Source organism: Mobula hypostoma, chromosome 2 (assembly GCF_963921235.1).
Source record: "Mobula hypostoma chromosome 2, sMobHyp1.1, whole genome shotgun sequence".
NCBI classification, from domain to species: domain Eukaryota; kingdom Metazoa; phylum Chordata; class Chondrichthyes; order Myliobatiformes; family Myliobatidae; genus Mobula; species Mobula hypostoma.
In genome coordinates, this window is record NC_086098.1 from 62,780,449 (window position 1) to 62,802,365 (window position 21,917).

General features: G+C 42.1%; 1 protein-coding gene across 1 annotated transcript in view; it reads right to left on the reverse strand.

Moving 5' to 3' along the window:
• The window catches only part of asap2a (ArfGAP with SH3 domain, ankyrin repeat and PH domain 2a), a 257,441-nt gene that overhangs the window by 172,238 nt on the left and 63,286 nt on the right, over positions 1-21,917 (reverse strand). The gene's annotated exons all lie outside the window — the stretch shown is intronic.

The window sequence follows — 21,917 nt, forward strand, 5'->3', positions numbered from 1 at the left end:
AGGTAAAATGAAGTGACGCTGGAAGTTTAAAGTTAATTTTTAAAGAAGTATTCCATAAGACACTTAAATACGTAAACACTAAATGTGTACATATGCAATTTATTTATTGGCTGAGGAAAACAGCAAGAAAAAAACATAGTAAATTTAACAAAAAATGTACAAGAGCAGAAACAAATTGCTTATTACAGACCTTTGGGTTTATTCTTTATTAAATAAGGACTTATAAGGATATGGAACATTTAAACACTTACAAACATTGTGGTCTCCAAGTAACAAGCTTTTAACTGTAAAACTAGTCCAAGGAACTGTACAAGCTGTTTTACAATACAATGTATTCATCCCCTCATGAATTGAGAATGTCACTTCATCTTTAAGGTGTGGCTGACTTGACCAGCTGTTACTGGTCTAAAACAGTCTGGCGCCAGCTGTCTGAACACAGTGAAAGCATTGTTTCCTTTAAGGTCAATTTCATGAATGTATCTTCTTCACTGTTTTCTAATGAACAGCTTCTCTTTGAGTAGAAATGTGAAGTAATCCTTGCTGATGGCCAGACTTTAGAAATGAAAGTTATCTAGTTATCTGATGGCTATTACAGAGACATGATTGTAGAATGACATAGATATTGGCTCCTGACTATTAACAAGCAAATGGCATTTAAGGATTGGAAAGAGGAAAAAGGTGAAGGAGTGATTAATGCTAATTAAAGTGATATAATTGGGATAATGGAAGCAGATTGGATGGACAAAAAAGCTTCAAGAGGACATTAGTTGGAGTAATATACCGTACAGGCCTTTCTAAAATGGTAAGACGGAGTTAAAAGGAATAAATAATGAAACCTTATTTAAAAAAACTTTGACAATAATGATGGAGGATTCCAATCTAGAAAGCAAAAAAAAAACACCAGGAGAAAGACAAGTAATAATGTGTTTAAGAAAATTTCAAAGAATAGCACATATTAGAGCCAAATAAAAATAAATTACATCCTAGGGGTGTAATCTTACAATTTCTTCCTGGGCCATGTTTAAGAAAGTAGAAGGAAAGAACAGCTGAGTGCATGGTAAAGAGCTGGCAGAGTTCATTCAGTTAGGGTAAGAGTCAGGTGGGACCAGAAGGCGAACAGGTTGCACTGAACTGGAAGGCAATCAAAAGATCCACCGAGAAGTTTGTTCATACTATTAGGATGGATTTTAACTGACTTAACATGGGTTTGGGAGTGATTGTGGCAGTGAGAGGCACTATAGTAGTGTAGCTGGTGGGGAAATTATCTGCTTTGCTCATTGGATTTGTGTAATTTATTCTCTACATTTGAGAGCAGGAAAAGGAAAATGGGAGGGTTATAGGCACAGCCAAATTTACTTTAGTGCAAGCAGCTATGATAGACAAGTTTAGATTGTGGATCAACACATGCAGGTACAATATTAGTTTAATCACAGAAATATAGTTGAGTGAAGGACAAGAGTGGTAACTTAATGTTCCTAATTGTAGAAATTTCAGACATGACTGGCAGGGATGCAGAAGAGGAGGGGAAGTTACAGTACCGATTAGGCAAAATATCATGACAGTATTTCACAATCAGGCTTATTATCACCATCTTATACGACATGAAATTTGCTTTACAGCAGTAAAAGACATGAAATTACCATAAATCACAAACTAAGTTGTGCAAATGAAAGGAATAATGTGGTAGTGTTCATGTACTATGCAGAAATCAGGGGGCATTAAGTAAGAAGCTATTTCTCCGTCACTGAGTGTGGATCTTCAGGCTGCTGTACCTCCTTCCTGATAGTAGAAATGAGAAGAGGACATGTCCTGGATGGCAAGATCGTTAGTGATGGATTTTGCTCTCTTGAGGCACTACCTCTTAAAGACTTACTTGATGCTGCAGTGGGCTGCACTTGTGATGAAGCTTGGCTGAGTCAAGAACCCTCTGCAGTCTGTTGTGATCTTATATATTGAAGCCTCCATATCAGGCTGTGATGCAACCAGTCAGAATGCTCTCCACCATATATTTACAGAAATTTACATGAGTCTTTGGTATACCAAATCTATTCAAACTCCTAACAAAGTAGAGCTGCTGGAGTGTCTTTTTAGTGATTGTATCAAATTGTTGAGCCTAGGATAGATCCTCCAAGATATTGCTACCCTGGAACTCAGAAGATATCCTGGAGGGAATGTCCAACGAGGCACAAGGGTAGAATTTAGGAATGAGAGGAGCAAACAATTACATGTCATTACACCACAGGCCTTTCAATAGCCTGTGGAAATTAGAGGAACAAATATTTAAGCAAAAAGATGCAAATGCAATAGGATTATGACAGGAGGGGATTTCAACTTTAATAATATCAACTGGGAATACTGAAATGCATTACCTTGTCCATATTGGCATTAAATTCCAATTTAGTGCCAATCTTTCTGGAGAAACATTGCATCATTTTTTAATGCATGCATTTCTAAATGACAATAAATGAGGACTGAGTGTCCTCATAATCTAATCTAATCTAAATTCCATTTTACAGTATTGTAAGCAGTTTTGGGCCCCTTATCCAAGAAAGAATGTGCTGAGATCAGAGCGGGTTCTGAGGAGGTTCACAAGAATGATTCTAGGAATGAAGAGGATGTTTCCTTTGGTGGGACAGTCTAGGACCAGAGGACATATCCTCAAAATAGAAGGATGTCCATTTGTCCATTTAGAACAGAGATAAAGAGGAATCTCTTCAGCCACAGGGTGGTGAATCTGTGAAATTCGTTGCCACAGGTGGCTCTGGAGGCCAGGTCAGTGAGTGCAATTAAGGCAGAGGTTGATAGGTTCTTATTTAGTCAGAGTGTGAAAGATTTGATACTATATTGTGCCTGGTTTGCCTACATTTCCTGCTCGTCGGCCCCTCAAGGCTGTTACATGGAATATAGCAGTATGGAAAACTTCCTTGTTACTCCTAAATGATAATTGCTCAGTACAAAATGATGGGAGATCTTTCTCTCACTTTCAACTGCCTGTACACCTTGTTAATGAAAATATCTAATCAGCCAATCATGTGTAGCAACTCAATGCATAAATGCATGGTCAACAGGTTCAGTTTTTGTTCAGATCAAATATCAAAATGGGGTAGAAATATGATCCAAGTCAAGCAAACTGTATTCTACCAGACAGGTGTACCGAGTAAAGTGGCCAGAGTGTATATGATTTGCCTTAACTGCTCCATGTGGTGGTGAGCTCCAGATTCTCACTACTCCTTGGCCAAAATGGCTTTCTTCTGAATTCCCTATATCAGCCTTTTTTCCCAACCTTTTTTTGCACTGCAGACCGGTTTAATATTCACAATATCCTTGCGGACCGGCCGTCCCATTGGTGGGGGGGGGGGGGGGGAGTAGCAGTCAAATATGTTGGGTTTACCCCGAGAAAGACTACAATGACCAAGAAGCCTTGCGCGGGCACCAGTGCGCATGCGTGTACGTGCCGATTTTTCCCCCTATAAATCATTTTCAGCGATTCTGTCCGGGGGGGGTGGGGGCAGTGTTAATCACGACCAGAATATATGTGATAAGTGGCTAATACACTCAATTTCATTTCTAAAAGGGTTTATCTAACGAATTTAATATTAAACACACAGCGCATATTTTCCTCACATGAATATAGTGATAAGTCAATTATCAGAGGAGGACAGGGGAACTTGAAGTAAGTGTTGAATGAACTTCCAGTATAAGTAGTAGAGGTAAGTTCAATATTATCATTAAAGAAAAATTGGATAGGTATATGGACAGGAAAGGAATGGAGGGTTGTGGGCTGAGTGCAGGTCGGTGGGACTAGGTGAAAGTAGTGTTCGGCACAGACTAGAAGGGCAGAGATGGCCTGTTTCTGTGCTGTAATTGTTATATGGTTATATAAGTCAATAGCATCATAACATTTTAAGTAACGTTTGGATATTAAACACACAGCACATATTTTCCCTGTATGAACTGTGACGACAAACCAAGTTATCAGACGATTGATGCTAATGAGAGAGATAAGGGCGACAATGGAGAAACGTTCAAAATGTTAATGAGAGAGGAGAGAGAGATAGCGGAAAAGAAACACAATTCAGAATATTGACAGACTGGTTGCTTTGAACCTGAACTGTTTGAAGTTTGATGGACAGGCGATACCCCATCAGGGGGATTAAAAGAACAGGTTCGCTAAGGCACGGGACACACCACGAGATCACAAGATAACGAGACCCTGGAAGAGCAGTGTGCCCCCATAAGTTGGTGGGAGTTTGGAGGTCTGGTTCACGGGAACCAACCATAGACTCATAGGGTGAAAAGGTACGATCGGTGGGAACCTGGTGTGCGTATCCGCCCTTGCCTGGGTGCTGGGTTCACCGAGGAAGAACAGTCGTATCTGGAACGGAGGGGTCACAGTCGGTGACCACAGCGGGATAGAAGACATAAAAGGGTCCGCCTGAAAGCCAACTGCGAAGAACATCAAAGGTCTGCTTGAATCAAATTTGCATTCCCCCCCCCCAACAGCACAACAGCGATTACTGCGAACTGCACTAAGCTGAACTGAACTCTGCATAACTTATCATTTTACCCCTAGACTGCGATAGAGCTTGGTTGATTCCTATTACCCTAGTTCTGTGTACATGTGTGTTTTATCATTGCTAACCTGTTGCATTTATATCCTTACGATTAGAGTACTGTGTTACTTATTTCTTTAATAAAACTTTATTAGTTTCTAGTAATCCAGACTCCAACACGTGGTCCATTTCTGCTGGTTTGGCAACCCAGTTACGGGGTACGTAACATAAGTGGGGGCTCCTCCGGGATTTTAAACGCCAAATTTGGGACTGGGTAAATTGATTGGGTTAAAATTCCCGAAAGAAAGAAAGGACAAACAGCAGAAATGGAGATTGAGGAATTTCTAAAGGTGCCAACCTTGGAGGCATTAGAGGATGCCAGGAAATCAGAATTGGCGACTGTTGCCAAACGGTTGAATCTTTTTAAGGGGAAGTCGACAATGAGGAGAGCAGAGATGCACAGAGCTATCCTTGAGCATTATGTATCTAAAGGTCTGTTTCCTCAAGGGGAGCTGGAGGTGGGATCTATGGGAAAACCTGGTGGAGAAGCAGTACAGCTGCAGATGGAAAGATTGAGACTCGAGCACGAGTTCCGGGTAAAACAGCTGGAACGAGAACAGAGGGACAGGCAGTTAGAACGAGAAGAGAGAGAGAAGCAGAAGGACAGGGAATTTGAACTGGAGAAGTTAAGGATGACACTAGCGCAGGGCCCCATGCCGAACCAAGGTGGAAGGTTCAGGGCGAGCCAGGAGGTTAGGCTGGTTCCCCCATTTGAGGAGGCCGATGTTGATCGGTACTTTCTATATTTTGAAAAAGTCGCTGCAAGTCAGGACTGACCGAGGGATAAGTGGGCTGTTTTGCTTCAGAGCGTACTTAAGGGGAATGCTCAGCAAGCTTACTCGGCATTGTCCGCAGAAGATGCCCAGAGGTATGATGTGGTGAAAGAGGCGATACTCAGGATTTATGAGTTGGTCCCGGAGGCATACCGGCAGAGGTTCCGGAATGTGAGGAAGCAGTGGGGCCGCACGTATTTAGAGTTTGCCCGTGAGATGCAGATGTATTGTGAGCATTGGTGCACCTCGAAAGGGGTCAATGGGGATTATGACAGACTGCTACAGCTAATACTGATTGAGCAGTTTAAAGGTTGTGTCCCTGAAGGTATGAGGCCCTATCTAGATGAGAAAGAGGCAGAAACCTTAGCCGCAACTGCTAAGTTAGCGGATGAATACGCGTTAACACACAAAGCGAAGTTTACCCCGAGTAAAAGCTACCAGAAGGGTAGTCAAGAGGGCAGAGAGAGTCCACCAGAAAAGCCAGAAAGTAAGCCGGGGTCTAGTGAGAAGGATACGGAAGACAGGGAGCAGTTTGGTAGGAAGTCTCCTGGGGTCATATGCTATAATTGTGGGAAAGCCGGTCATTTTGCGTCCAGGTGCTTTGCCCCAAAGAAGGAGACGGGGAAAGGAAAAACGACGATTCCGACTGGCTGTATTGAGCTGGCAAACAAACCACTAGGGGAGAAGAGGTCTGATAAAGTTCAGGAAGGGCACGAGAAGCTTATTTTAGCCGGATTGGTGTCGGTGAAGGAGGGGTCAAACCCAGTTCCAATACGGATCTGGAGAGACACTGGAGCTTGTCAGTCATTGATCTTAAAGAGTGTGTTAGACTTTAGTTCAGAGACCCAGACTGGGGAGGTCAGGGTGATAAAAGGCATTGGGAAAGGGACTGAAGCAGTACCTTTGCACTAGATACACCTAAAAAGCGACTTGGTCTCCGGACCAGTCACGATAGGGGTGAGGCCCGAACTACCGATGGAAGACGTGGAGGTCTTACTCGGTAATGACCTCGCCGGCGGAGAGGTGTACCCAGCAGTAAAACTGACAAACATTGAAGCCCCGCCCATGGACTCACAGGTTTATCCCGCTTGCGCAGTGACTCGGCGCATGTCCAGAAAGGCTGCCGAAGCGAATGTAGATTTAGCTGAGACGTTTTTACCAGCCTTGTACCAGGAGGGGTTAGAAAGTGAGAAGAAGGAGCATAGTAAAACGGAAAGAAGTGAGGGAGTTGAGGTAGACTTATCATTAGCAAGGAAGGAATTTATACAGGCACAGGAATGAGACGAGGAGCTAATGGTTTTGACGGAGACAGCTCTCTCCGAAGCAGAATTAAAAAGGGAGCCAGTGGACTATTATGTGAAGGAGGGAGTACTAATGAGGAAATGGAGACTAAGTACCGTGCCCGCAGATGAAGAATGGGGGGTGGTGCACCAGGTGGTAGTGCCGAAAATTTATAGGGGCAAGATTTTTAACCTGGCCCACAAGATACCCCTTGGTGGGCATCTTGGGGTGAGGAAGACAGTCGATAGAATTATGAAAGAGTTTTACTGGCCGAGCATGAGGGAGGATATTATTGAGTATTGGAGACGGGAGCTGACACAGTTACAGTCTATTGATATGTTAGCAGCTTGCCATGATAAGCGAGCAGACCTAGTCAGTGTTATCATGAAAATTAATGGGGCTAGGGTACCACCTGATAAGGGGAAAACCCATTTTGAAAAGATAAGTATGCTGCCGACCAGATGGGAGAACTCTATTGTTTTGGCCAGCTTTGCTGATAAGGTCTCTCCCTTAATCCCCGAACAGAGCGAGCCACTGAGAAAGCTAATTAACCGGCACGCAGACGTATGTTCGGATGTCCCAAGGCGATGCAAAGAGACGGTACGTGTTGTTGTTGTCACATCAGGTCAGCTTAGTAAGCAACACCGCTAATAGGATGATTAATTCAGTGACAAAAGGGCTAAAGAACGCAGAAGCGTATATTGACGATTTAGTGGTCTGGAGTGACATGTAGGAGGGGCATATTGTGGCAGTAGAGCAGCTGTTTAAACAGCTGTTTGAAGCCAGCCTAACACTGAACCTCGCAAAAAGTGAATTCGGCCACGCGAAGGTCACTAATATGGGATTTGTGGTAGGACAGGGGCAGCTGGCTCCAATGCAGGCTAAGGTGCGGGCTATCTCTGAAGTCCCCACCCCAACAGACAAGAGAGCCCTGAGAAGATTCTTGGGGATGGTGGGGTACTATCGGAAGTTTTGCAAAAACTTTGCGGATATTACCCTCCCTCTTACTAAGCTCTTGCCAAAGAATGCAAAGTTTGTGTGGGACGACCTTTGTTGTATTTGTCCGGCACGGGAACCACTGATAATTTACACTGATCACAACCCATTAGTGTTTTTGGCCACTATGAAGGATAAAAACTAAAGGTTGCTAAGTTGGAGCCTGGTCTTACAGGAATTTGGTATTAAAATAACACATATAAAGGGAACGGACAATGTGATTGCCAACTGTCTGTCAAGGTGTTGAAAACTTAAAGATCTCTGTATTAGCCGAATAGCTGATGACCCTGTATATTAGTGTGTATCTAATAATGTATTCATGCCCATAATCTTTACCCTGGTAAAAATCCTTTGAAGGGTAGGGGTGTGACAACAAACCAAGTTATCAGACAATTGATGGTAATGAGAGAGATAAGGGAGACAATGGAGAAACGTTCAAAATGTTAATGAGAGAAGAGAGAGAGATAACAGAAAAGAAACACAATTCAGAATATTGACAGACTGGTTGCTTTGAACCTGAACTGTTTGAAGTTTGATGGACAGGCGATACCCCAGCAGGGGGATAAAAAGAACAGGTTCGCTAAGGCACGGGACACACCACAAGATCACGAGATAATGAGACCCTGGAAGAGTGGTGTGCCCCCACAAGTTGGTGGGAGTTTGGAGGTCTGGATCGAGGGAACCGACCATAGACTAACAGGTTGAAAAGGTACGATCGGTGGGAACCTGGTATGTGTGTCCGCCCTTGCCTGGGTGCCGGGTTCACCGCAGAAGAACAGTCGTATCCGGAATGGAGGGGTCACAGTTGGTGACCACAGCGGGATAGGAGACATAAAAAGGTCCGCCTGAAAGCGGATAGAAGACATAAAAGGGTCCGCCCGAAAGCCAACTGCGAAGAACATCAAAGGTCTGCTTGAATCAAATTTGCATTCCCCTCCCCCAACGGCACAGCAGCGATTACTGCGAACTGCACTAAGCTGAACTGAAGTCTGCATCACTTAAGACTGATCATTTTACCCCTAGACTGTGATAGAGCTTGGTTGATTCCTATTACCCTAGTTCTGTGTACATGTGTGTTTTATCATTGCTAACCTGTTGTATTTATATCCTTACGATTAGAGTACTGTGTTACTTACTTCTTTAATAAAACTTTATTAGTTTCTAGTAATCCAGACTCCAACATGTGGTCCATTTCTGCTGGTTTGGCAACCCAGTTACGGGGTACGTAACAGAACATATAAAATCATTGCAACACACCAATATCGCTGAATCAGTGGGAGCCCTGGGCTTGTTTTCCTGCAACAAGACGGTCCCATCGAGGGGTGATGGGAGACAGCAATACTCGAACGGGGTTCCTTATGTCCAGTCTATTCCGCAATTTAGTTTTCGTTGCATTCATTGCAGAAAACTCCGCTTCGCAGAAAAATGTTGGAAATAGAAGTAACGTTTTCAGTGCTTTCGTGGCTATCTCAGGATATTTAGCCTTGACTTTGATCCAGAATGCCGGCAGAGATGTTATATCAAACATACTTTTCAGCCCACCGTCATTTGCAAGCTCAAGGAGTTGATCTTCTTCCCGTGCTGACATGGATGACGCGTGCGCCCAAGTTCAACAGTGCGTGTGACAGGGAAAGAGCAAAGGTGCAGCTGACTCATATCTTTTCCTCACGGCCCGGTAGCACATGCTCTGCGGCCCGGTGGTTGGGGACCGCTGCCCTATATTATTCCTTGGCAGCCAGTTTGAATCTTATGCAGTTTAATATCAACGTAGTTTAAGAAATCACGTCAAGCCTCAAGTCTTGCTCAGGTTTTAGAAAGATAAAGCATACAGCCAGAAGTTACAAATACCCAATTCAATACATTGTTAAAGTCCAACTTACATTATTGAACAAGATATTGGTCATTGGGTCAATTATCATTAAAATAAAACATTTTTAACAGAATTACATCAGCAAATCTGTCCATTTTACTCAAGGAAATCTCTATAATGCAGTTTAATGGGTTGCCAAACCAGCAGGTTAGCAATGATCTAGTTGATAATTATACATTTGCCCAGAAAAGGGATTATAGGCCAAATCTTTCAAATCAAATAGCTTCAAAATTAAGTTAAAGAATTTAACTTTTCCACGTTTATTGAAATAACATGCCAATATGCCACAAATTTTCTATATAACAGTAGTGCAGCCATTAGAAATCACTATTTTAGTTTGCAGATTCTACAACTTCAGCTATCATTAAATACTGAAATCCGCAAGTTATTCTCTAGGACAGTGATCCTCAACCACCAGGCCGCGGACCAGTACCGGGCCGCAAAGCATATGCTCCCAGGCCACGAGTAAACGATATGATTTGGCGATATGAGTCAGCTGCACCTTTCCTCATTCCCTGTCACGCCCACTGTTGAACTTGAACGCACGTGTCATCCATGTCAGTGTGGGAAGAAGATCAACTCGAGTTTGCAAATGACGACGGGCTGAAAAGTATCTTTGATATAACATCTCTGCCGGCATTCTGGATCAAAGTCAAGGCTAAATATCCTGAGGTAGCCACAAAAGCACTCAAAACATTGCTTCCATTTCCAACATATCTCTGCAAAACGGAGTTTTCTGCAACGAATGCAACAAAAACTAAATTGCGGAATAGACTGGACATAAGGAACCCCCTTCGAGTATCGCTGTCTTCCAACACCCCTGTCTTGTTGCAGGGAAACAAGCCCAGGGCTCCCACTGATTCAGCGATATTGGTGCGTTGCAATGATTTTATATGTTCATACGGGGAAAATATGTGTTGTGTGTTTAATATCCAAATGTTACTTAAAATGTTATGATGCTATTGACTTATAACTGACTTATCACTATATTCATGCGAAGAAAATATGCGCTGTGTTTAATAAATTCATTAGATAAACCCTTTTAGAAACGAAATTGAGTGTATTAGCCACTTATAAGTGACTTATACTTGACTTATCACCTATATTCCAGTCGTGATTAATACCACACCAACCCCCAGGGTTGCCAATTGTCCCATATTATCCGGGACATCCCGTATATTGGGCTAAATTGGTTTGTCCCATACAGGATCGCCTTTGTCCCGTATTTCTCCCGCTAAGGTAGAGCGTTCCTATGAAACCTTTCGTGCCAAAATGGCATAAAGCGAAGAAGCAATTACCATTAATTTATATGGGGAAAATTTTTGAGCGTTCCCAGACCCAAAAAATAACCTACCAAATCATACCAAATAACACATAAAACCTAAAATAACACTAACATATAGTAAAAGCAGGAATGATATGATAAATACACAGCCTATATAAAGTAGAAATAATGTATGTACAGTGTAGTTTCACTGAACAGAATGGCCAAAAACAATTTGTAGAAAAAAATCAACATGTACACGCATGCACACACAGATGCCCGTGCAAGGCTTCATGGTCATGGTAGTCTTTCTCAGGGTAAACACAATATATTTGACTGCTACTCTTGTCCGTTGGCAACCCTAGACAAGAGGGTGTACAGGAGTGAGATATGCCAACTAGTGAAGTGGTGCCTCAGCAACAACCTGGCACTCGATGTCAGTAAGATGAAAGAGGACTTCTGGAAGGGCAAGACGAAGGAACACATACCAATCCTCATAGAGGGATCAGAAGTGGAGACAGTGAGCAGTATCAAGTTCCTGGGTATTAAAATCTCTCAAGATCTAACCTGGTCCCAACATATCGATGTAGTTGTAAAGAAGGCAAGACAGTGGCTATACTTCATTAGGAGTTTGAAGAGATTTGGCATGTCAACAAATACACTCAAAAACTTCTATAGATGTACCATGGAGAGCATTCTGACAGGCTGCATCACTGTCTGGTATGGTGGTCTACTGCACAGAATGGAAAGAAGCTGCAGAAGGTTGTAAATCTAGTCAGCTTCATTTTGGATACTAGCCTACGAAGTACCCAAGACATCTTCAGGGAGTGGTGTCTCAGAAAGGCAACGTCCATTATTAAGGACCTCCAGCACCCAGGGCATGCCCTTTTCACATTGTTACCATCAGGTAGGAGGTACAGAAGCCTGAAGGCACACACTCAGCGATTCAGGAACAGCTTCTTCCCCTCTGCCAACGGATTTCTAAATAGACATTGAACCCTTAGATACTACCTCACTTTTTTAATATACAGTACCAGTTCTTTGCATGTTTTTAATCTATTCAATGCATACTGTAATTTATTTATTATTTTTATTTTTTTTTCTCAATATTATATATTGCATTGAACTGCTGCTGCTAAGTTAACAAATTTCACGTCACATACCAGTGATAATAAACCTGATTCTGATACATGCAGACATAAAACTACAGCTCTGTGGAAAAATGGTACAAGGACAAAATTAAAGATGAATAATCCAATATCCATAACAGATCTACATAAAAAGTGCCCACGTTTGCAAAGATATTAAATATTCTAGAATACTTTTTTTATATAAAAAAGGAGAACGTGAAATAGAACCAAGAATGAGGTACTCAAGATTTTTTTTAAGATAAAAGCAATAGTCAGAAGTACCTAGACTAAAAAATCAAGTACAGGAATCATAAGACCATAAGAGCAGAATCCTCTTTGTGATTTTTATAAATGACCTAGATAAAGAAGTAGAAAGGTGGGTTAGTAAGTTTGCTGATGACACAAAGGTTTGGGCCTGTTGTAGATAGTCTGAAGGGTTGTCAAAGGTTACAGCAGGACATCGATAGGATACAGAACTGGGCTGAGAAGTGACAGATGGAGTTCAACCCAGATAAGTTGAAGTGGTTTATTTTGATAGGTCAAATCTGAAGACAAAATATAGTATTAATTGTAAGACTCTTGGTAGTATGGAGAATCAGCAAGATCTAGGAGTCCTTGTCCATAGGACACTCAAAGCTGCTGTGCAGGTTAACAGTGTTGTTAAGAATGCGGATGGTGCAATGGCATTCATCAACTGTGGGACTGAGTTCAAGAGCCATGAGGTAATGTTACAGCTATACAAGACCTTGGTCAAACCCCACGTGGAGTACTGTGCTCAGTTCTGGTCACCTCACTATAGAAAGGATGTGGATGCTCTACAAAGAGTGCAGAGGAGATTTACAAGGATGTTGCCTGGATTGGAGAGTATGCCTTATGAGAGTAGGTTGAGTGAACTTGGCCTTTTCTCCTGATTGGATGACAGGTGACCTGATAGGAGGTATATATGATGATGAGAGGCATTGATCGTGTGGATAGCCAGAGGCTTTTCCCAGGGCTGAAATGGCTAACACCAGTGGGCAAAGTTTTAAAGTGCTTGGAGGCAGGTACAGAGGGGATGTCAGGGGTAAGTTTTTCACACAGGGAGTGATGGGTGTGTGGAATGCACTGCCAGTGATGGTGATGGATGCGGATACAATGTGGTCTTCTCAGAGACTCTTAGATAGGTACATGGAGCTTAGGAAAATAGAAGGCTACGCGCTAGGGTAATTCTAGAGAGTTTCTAGAGTAGATTACATGGTTGGCACAACATTGTGGGCCGAAGGGCTCATAATGTGCTATAGATTTCTATGTTCTAATTAGGGCATTGGCCCATCAAGTCAGCTCAGCCATACCTTTTCCCCTCTCAGCCCCGTTCTCCCCACTTCTCCCTGTAACCTTCGATGCCCAGACTAATCAAGAATCGATCAACTTCAGCTTTAAATCTATTCAACGATTTGGCCTCCACAGCCATCCATACCAATGAATTCTATGGATTCACCATTCTCTGGCTAAAGAAATCCCTCCTCATCTGTTCTAAATGAACATTCCTCTATTTTGAGGCTGTGTCCTCTGGTCCTAGACTCCCTTACCAAAGGAAACATCCTCTTCGTAACCACTCTATCTAGGTCCTCCAACATTTCCCCCCCCATCCCCGATTCTTCTAAATTCCAGTGAGTACAGGCCCAGAGTCATCAAGCACTCCGCTTATGTTAACACTTTCATTTCCCAGAATCATTCTCGTGAACTTGCTCTGAACCCTGTCCAATGCAGCACTTCTTTTTTTAGACAAGGGGTCCAACAATACTCCAAGTGCAGTCTGACCAACGCCTTATACAGCCTCAGCATTACATCCTTGCTCTTATATTCTAGTCCTCTTGAAAAGAATGCTAATATTATATTTGCCTTCCTTACCACTGATTCAACCTGCAAGTTAACCTTTTGGGAATCCTGCACAAGGACTCTCAAGTCCTCATATCCTGCAAAATGATACTCATGAGGTAGTAATGGGGGAACAAAGAAATGGCGGATGAACTTAATAAATACTTCGCTGCTTCAGTCTTTACTATGGAAGACACCAGCTGTATGCCTGAGGTCCGTGAATGTCAGGGAGCAGGAGTGAGTGCCATTACTATTACAAAGGAAAAAGTGCTAGGCAAACTGAAAGGTCTTAAAGTGGATAAGTCTGAACTACATCCCAGAGTCCTGAGAGAGTTTGCTGTAGAGATAACGGATGCATTGGTCATGATCTTACAAGAATCACTTGATTCTGGCATGGCCCCGGAGGACTGGAAGATTGCAAATGTCACTCCACTCTTTAAGAAAGGAGGAAGGCAGGAGTCCATTATTAAGGATGAGGTTTCGGGGTACTTGGAGTCTATATAATAAGTCAAAGTCAGCATCGTTTCTGTAAAGGGAAATCTTGCCTAACAAATCTGTTAAAATTCTTCGAGGAAGTAACAGGCAGGGTGGACAAAGGAGAGGTAGTGGATGTCATTTACTTAGTCTTTCAGAAGGCACTTGATATGGTCCCACACAAGAGGCTGCTTAACTAAATAAATTACTATGATGTTACAGGAATGGGCTTGGACAGAGGAATGGCTGACAGGCAGGAGGCAGTGAGTGGGAATAAAGGGGGCCTTTTGTGGTTGGCTGCCAGTGACTAGTGGTGTTCCTCAGGGGTCAGTATTGGGACTGCTACTTTTCACATTGTTTGATAATGATTTAGATGGTGGAAATGATGGCTTTGTGGTAAAATCTGCAGATGATACAAAGTTAGGTGGAGGGGTACGTAGTGCTGAGGAAGCAATGCGATTGCAGCAGGACTTAAACAAATTGGAAAAAAATAGGCAAAAAAGTGGCAGATGGAATACAGTGTTGGGAAATGTATGATAATTCAGTTTGGTAAAAGGAACAATAGTGCAGACCATTATCTAAATGGGGAGAAAATTCAAACATCAGAGGAACAAAGGGACTTAGGAGTCCTCATGCAAGACTCCCAGAAGGTTACTTCCCAGGTTGAGTCTGTCTGAAAGGAGGCAAATGCAATGTTGGCATTTATTTCAAGGGGAATAGAATATAAAAACAAGGGGGTAATACTGAAGCTTTATAAGACACTTGTGAGGTAGCACTTGGAGCACTGTCAACATTTTTGGACCCCTTATCTCACAAAAGATGTATTGTCTTTGGAGAGAGTCCAGAGGAGGCCCACGAGGATGATTCTGGAAATGAAGGGGTTAACATGTGAGAAGATTATAGCAGCTTTGGGCCAATATTCAATGGAATTTAGAAGAATATGTGGGGATTGCATTGAAACCTACCGAATGTTGAAAGGACCAGATAAGGTGGATGTAGAGAAGATGCTTCCTATGGTGGGGGTATCCAGAACTAGAGGCCACAGCCTCAAAATTGAGGGGAGACCTTTTAGAACCAAAGGGAGAACTATTTTAGCCAAAGAATGGTGGATCTGTGAAACGCTCTGCCACAGACTGCGGTGGATGCAAAGTCCATGCATATATTTAAGGCAGAAGTCAATCATTTCCTAATTGGTCAGGGCTTCAAAGGATATGGCGAGAAGGAAGGTGTGTGGGGTTGAGGGAGATCTGGGATCAGCCATGATGGAATGGTGGAGCAGACCTGATGGGTTGAATGGACTAACTCTGCTCCTATGTCTTATGGTCTTAAGAAAAAAAAATACCTTCCCCTGTGGAATACCACTAGTCGCCAACAACCAATCAGTATCAAAAATCCTCTTACTCCAATTACATAGGGCCCAGGAGTGACAATATCTGGAATATTGTGAACAGATCTGGTAACACACTCAGGGGAGGATGCCCTTGAATTAAAGGGCATGCATCAAACGTTCACCAAATTTATTTCTTGGATTGTATGTTGCTCATAGGAGTAAATAACTAAACTGACTTATACTGGAGCTTAGTAAAATGAAATAAATTGCATTGAAACATACAACATTCTTGGAGAGCTTGACAGCATAGATCCCAACTTAATATCTTACTTGGCTGCAATGTCTAGAACTAGGAGTCACAGTCACAAAATAAAAGATTGGCCATTCAGGAGAGATGAGTACAAGGGAATGAGAAACCATGCTAAGAATTTACACAAGCAATACAATTGTATTTTAATATCCACCAGACAAAATTCCCAAACCAAATATGAACAGATGTGTTTACTAATAACTGATTGCAATGAGATAACCAAAAACAGCAGCACTACTGATTCAAATTCTTCAGAAATTCTGCAACAAATGTTTTGATCGTTCAAGCTTCCAAAACCTGTCCCCAATGAATCATTAATTTACTTGCAATTCTTCTGAGTTAGTAAACTGCATCTAATATTGTTTCCTTTATCATAAGGAAAGCAGATACAGTTTGGGTGAATATTTTGCTGAACACTTCCATTCAGTACACATACAGAGAGGCATGCAAAAATTTGGGCACCCCTGGTCAAAATTTCTGTTACTGTGAATAGCTAAGCGAGTAAAAGATGACCTGATTTCCAAAAGTCATAAAGGTTAAAGATGACACATTTCTTTAATATTTCAAGCAAGATTACTTTTTTATTTCCATCTTTTACATTTTCAAAATAACAAAACAGGAAAAGGGCCCGAAGCAGAAGTTTGGGCACTCTGCATGGTCAGTACTTAGTAACACCCTCTTTGGCAAATATCACAGCTTGTAAATGCTTTCTGTAGCCAGCTAAGGGTCTTTCAATTCTTGCTGGGGGGATTTTCTCCCATTCTTCCTTGCAAAAGGCTTCTAGTTCTGTGAGATTCTTGGGCCGTCCTGCATGCACTGCTCTTTTGAGGTCTATCCACAGATTTTCGATGATGTTTAGGTCAGGGGACTATGAGGACCATGGCAAAACCTTCAGCTTGCACCTCTTGAGGTAGTCCATTGTGGATTTTGAGTTGTGTTTAGGTTCATTATCCTGTTGTAGAAGCCATCCTCTTTTAATCTTCGGCTCTTTTTTTCAGACGGTATGATGGCTGCTTCCAGAATTTGCTGGTATTTAATTGAAATCTTTCTTGTGCCACTGGCTGCAACATAAGCCCAAAGCAAGATCGATCCACCCCCATGCTTAACAGTCGGAGAGGCATCCTTTTCATGAAATTCAGCACCCTTTTTTCTCCAAACATACCTTTGTTCATTGCGGCCAAAAAGTTCTATTTTAACTTCATCAGTCTACAGGACTTGTTTCCAAAATACATCAGGCTTGTTTAGATGTTCCTTTGCAAACTTCTGATGCTGAATTTTGTAATGAGAAATTCATGAATTTTTTGGAGAAAAAAGGGTGCAGAATTTCATGAAAAGAAAGCATGGGGGTGGATCGATCATGCTTTGGGCTTGCATTGCAGCCAGTGGCCCAGGGAACAGTTCACTGGTAGAGGGAAGAATGAATTCAATTAAATACCAGCAAACATCACACCGTCTGTAAAAAAGCCGAAGAAGAAAAGAGGATGGCTTCTACAACAGAATAATGATCCTAAACACACCTCAAAATCCACAATGGACTACCTCAAGAGGCGCAAGCTGAAGGTTTTACCATGGCCCTCACAGTCCCCCGACCTAAACATCATCGAAAATCTGTGGATAGACCTCAAAAGAGCAGTGCATGCAAGATGGCCCAAGAATCTCACAGAACTAGAAGGCATTTGCAAGGAAGGATGGGCGAAAATCCCCCAAACATGAATTGAAAGACACTTAGCTGGCTATAGAAAGCATTTACAAGCTGTGATACTTTCCAAAGGGGGTGTTACTAAGTACTGCAATGCAGGGTGCCCAAACTTTTGCTTCGGGCCCTTTTCCTTTTTTGTTAGTTTGAAACTGTAAGAGATGGAAATAAAAAAGTAATCTTGCTTAAAGTATTAAAGAAATGTGTCATCTTTAACTTCATGCCTTTTGGAAATCGGGTCATCTTTTACTCGCTTAGCTATTCACAGTGACAGAAATTTTGACCAGGGTGCTCAAACTTCTGCATGCCACTGTACGGAACACTCAGCTTCCATTCAAGTGATAGTTTAAATTCTTTAATCCACTCCCAATCTGAACTTTCAGTCTTTAAATTCCAATACAATTTTAACAGGATCAGCACCACATCTTGGGTTAGCACACTGCAACCTTGAATTCAACAATCTCAATCACCCATTTCCAAATGCAGGTTTTTTCTTCTTTTCTGGCATTTAAAAAGTAATTTGCCTCCTCCTACTTACACCGTGCCTCGACATGCTTTATGCTACCCATTAAACTTTTGTAACCACCACCAACTATCATTCACTCTTTCTTGGTCTCCATCCAGCACAAGCTTCCCTTTTGTCCTCCCCACCCTTCTCCACTCTCTGTGTGATTAAAAACCTATTTTTATCTTCCACCACTTCTGATGAAAGATAAAGGTTATTAAGATTAAAGATAGCTTTTCTTGTTACATGTACATTGAAGTATACAGTGAAATGTGGTGTCATTTGCTTCAATGACTAACGGAGTCCGAGGATGTGCAGGGCAGCCTGCAAGTGTTGCCATGTTTCTGGCATCAACATAGCAAGCCCACACTTACTAAGCCATATATCTTTCTTGCCACATTCCAAACCAGAGCACCCCCAGAAGTAACCTACATGGTCACGGAGAATGTACAAACTACTTTGAAATAGCAGTGGGAATTGAACTTAGATCGTTAGCACTGTAAAGCATTACGCAACTCTGCTGCCCAAAGATCAGTAACATGAAACATAAATTGCATTTTTCTTCACTGACCTGGTGACCAGAATCAGAATGAGGTTTATTATCACCAGCATGTGTCGTGAAATTTGTTAACTTAGTAGCAGCAGTTTAATTCAATACACAACTTAGAAGAAAATAAATAAATAAGTAACAGTATATGTATATTGACTAGATTAAAAAATCATGCAAAAGCAGAAATAATATCTTTTAAAAAAGTGAGGTAGAGTTCACGAGTTCAATGTCCATTCAGGAATCAGATGGCAGAGGGGAAGAAGCTGTTCCTGAATTGCTGAGTGTGTGCCTTCAGGCTTCTGCACCTCCTACCTGATGATAACAATCAGAAAAGGGCATGCCCTGGATGCCAGGGGTCCTTAATAATTGACACTGCCTTTCTGAGACACCACTCCTTGAAAATGTCCTGAGTACTTTGCAGGCTAGTACCCAAGATGGAGCTGACTAAATTTACGCCCTCTGCAACTTCTTTTGGTCCTGTGCAGTAGCCTCCCACCCCCCCCCCCCCCATACCAGACAACGATGCAGCCTGTCAGAATGCTCTCCACGGTACACCTCTCGAAGTTTTTGAGCGTTTTTGTTGACATGCCAAATCTCTTCAAACTCCTAATAAAGTATAATCGCTGCCTTGCCTTCTTTATAGCTCCATCGATATATTGGGACCAGGTGAGGGCCTCAAAGGTCTTGACACCCAGGAACTTGAAACTGCTCACTCTTTCCACTTCTGATCCCTCCTTCGTCTTAACCTTCCTGAAGTCCACGATTAGCTCTTTAGTCTTACTGGCATTGAGTGCAAGGTTCTTGCTGTGACACCACTCCACTAGTTGCTGTATTTCGCTCCTCTATGCCTCTCGTCTCCATCTGAGTTTCTACCAACAATGGCTGTATCATCAGCAAATTCATAGATAGCTACATCTTGCCACACAGTCATGGGCATAGAGAGAGTGGAGCAGTGAACTAAGCACACACCCCTGAGGTGCACCAGTGTTGATTGTCAGCAAGGAGGAGATATTATCACCAATCCATACAGACTGTGGTCTTCCGGTTAGGAAATAGAGGATCTAATTACAGAGGGAGGTACAAAGGCCCAGGTTCTGTCACTTCTCAATCAGGATTGCAGGAATGATGGCAGACATCCCACCTCTCCCGGAAGATCCGGGAGTCTCCTGCATATCGATAATGGCTCCCTGACACCCGGAAATTATATACAATATCCCGGAAATAGATTTTTTTGAGAGGGAGAGGGAGAGCGAGCATCCTGATTGGTCTCCCTTCGTGCTAAGAGTGGTCTCCAACTACCGGGCCACGAGGAAACAATATGGTTTGGCAATATGAAACAATATGAGTCATTTGCACCTTTCCTCATTCCCTGTCGCGCACTGTTGAACTTGAACGCACGTGAGGTCATTACCCACGCGTCATCCATGTCAGCGCGGGAAGGAGATCAACTCCTCGAGCTTGTAAATGACGGCTGGCTGAAAAGTATGTTTGACATAACATCTCTGCCGGTATTCTGGATCAAAGTCAAGGCTAAATATCCTGAGATAGCCACGAAAGCACTAATAACGTTGCTTCCATTTCCAATATCATATCGCTGCGAAGCAGAGTTTTCTGCAATGAATGCAACGAAAACTAAATTGCGGAATAGACTGGACATAAGGAACCCCCTTCGAGTATCGCTGTCTCCCCTCACTCCTCGATGGGACCATCTTTTTGCAGGAAAACAAGCCCAGGGCTCGTAGTGATTCAGCGATATTGGTGTGTTGCAATGATTTTAAATGTTCATATGAGGAAAATATGCCCTGTGTGTTTAATATCCAAACGTTACTTAATATGTTATGATGCTATTGACTTATCACCTATATTCCGGTCGTGATTAATATCCTCCCCACCCCCCATCAGCCGGTCCGCAAGAATATTGTCAATATTAAACCAGACTGCAGTGCAAAAAATGTTGGGGACCCCTGCTAAGTAGACTATCAGTTTTCTCTGTGGGTGGGCTTCACAGTCGACCTCAAAAATAATGAGTGTTGCTCGCTGCACTGCTTGCAACAGTGACTTTTCTATTGTCCATGGTGGGTTAAAATGTAAAAGACATGTTGAGGTGAGTTTAACAGGTGTCATTACAGCATAGCTAACATTATTTAAACTAGCTGGCTAGCTGCTAAGGAGCTATGCTATTGATGTCCTACATGATGAGGCCAAGCTCCCTGTAGACTTGCTTAAAGTTGTAATAGAATAAACATGATAATATAATATAAGCACATATTTTAATGTCATATTTGCTGCATATACCCAACTTGGTTTACAGATTAGACAAAATCACTAAACAAAGTATTACATACACCCTACGAGGTCAATGGGTGGGGGGGGGGTGCTACCTCCCTGAAATGGTGGTGATACCTCCCTGAAATGAGTTTTTGCAGGGTGGAATGTCTGTGATGGTGTTAAATGCTGAGCTATAGTCGATGAACAGCATCCTGACATAGGTCTTTGTATTGTCCAGGTGGTCTAAGGCCTTGTGAAGAGCCATTGAGATTGTGTCTGCCATTGACCACTTCCAGTATTTTCTCTGCTTTCATTTCACATTTCCAGTGTCTGTAGCATTTTCCTTTTGGATTTAGAGTTTTACTTTCAGTGGCCAACTTCCACTATTTGTAAAGGATAGGATGTCAATAACATCGTGTATCCAAAATTCAGTTCCAAAGGATCAGCACTCTTTGAAATCTTGGCCTGATTTTTTTTTAAGGCCCTGTAAAACAAATAGGCCAACTATTTCTTCTGCTACAGCTTTCAACATCTTTTTCTCCTGGAAATATGCATTAATTGGAAATCGAAAACAGAGTAATGCCCTTTACAGGAAATGTGACTTGTGTGAACAGGAAAACCCACTGAATTCCATATAATCTTAACCAAAAAGCACATTTAAATAGACAAGTCAGTGCAAAAGCATGAAGTGAAATACAGGGAGAAAATATAACACAAACGCACACAAGAGAAAAAAAAGACTATAGATTAAAAGATTAATTTCTAATGCCAGAAGCATTGTTTTGCAATTAAAATATGACTTCTTCATGTAGGTATAGACCCTAATGTTTCTGGTGTGTTTTGATGGACGTTTTTAGTCCATCAAACAAATCAGAAGCATTAGCCTATACAGGCAATACACGTTCTGCATTACCATAGCATACACAGTACAGCAGAGGAATTTGAATATCATCTTCCTTAGATCTACATTTAATTGCATACATACAATCAAAAGATGTTA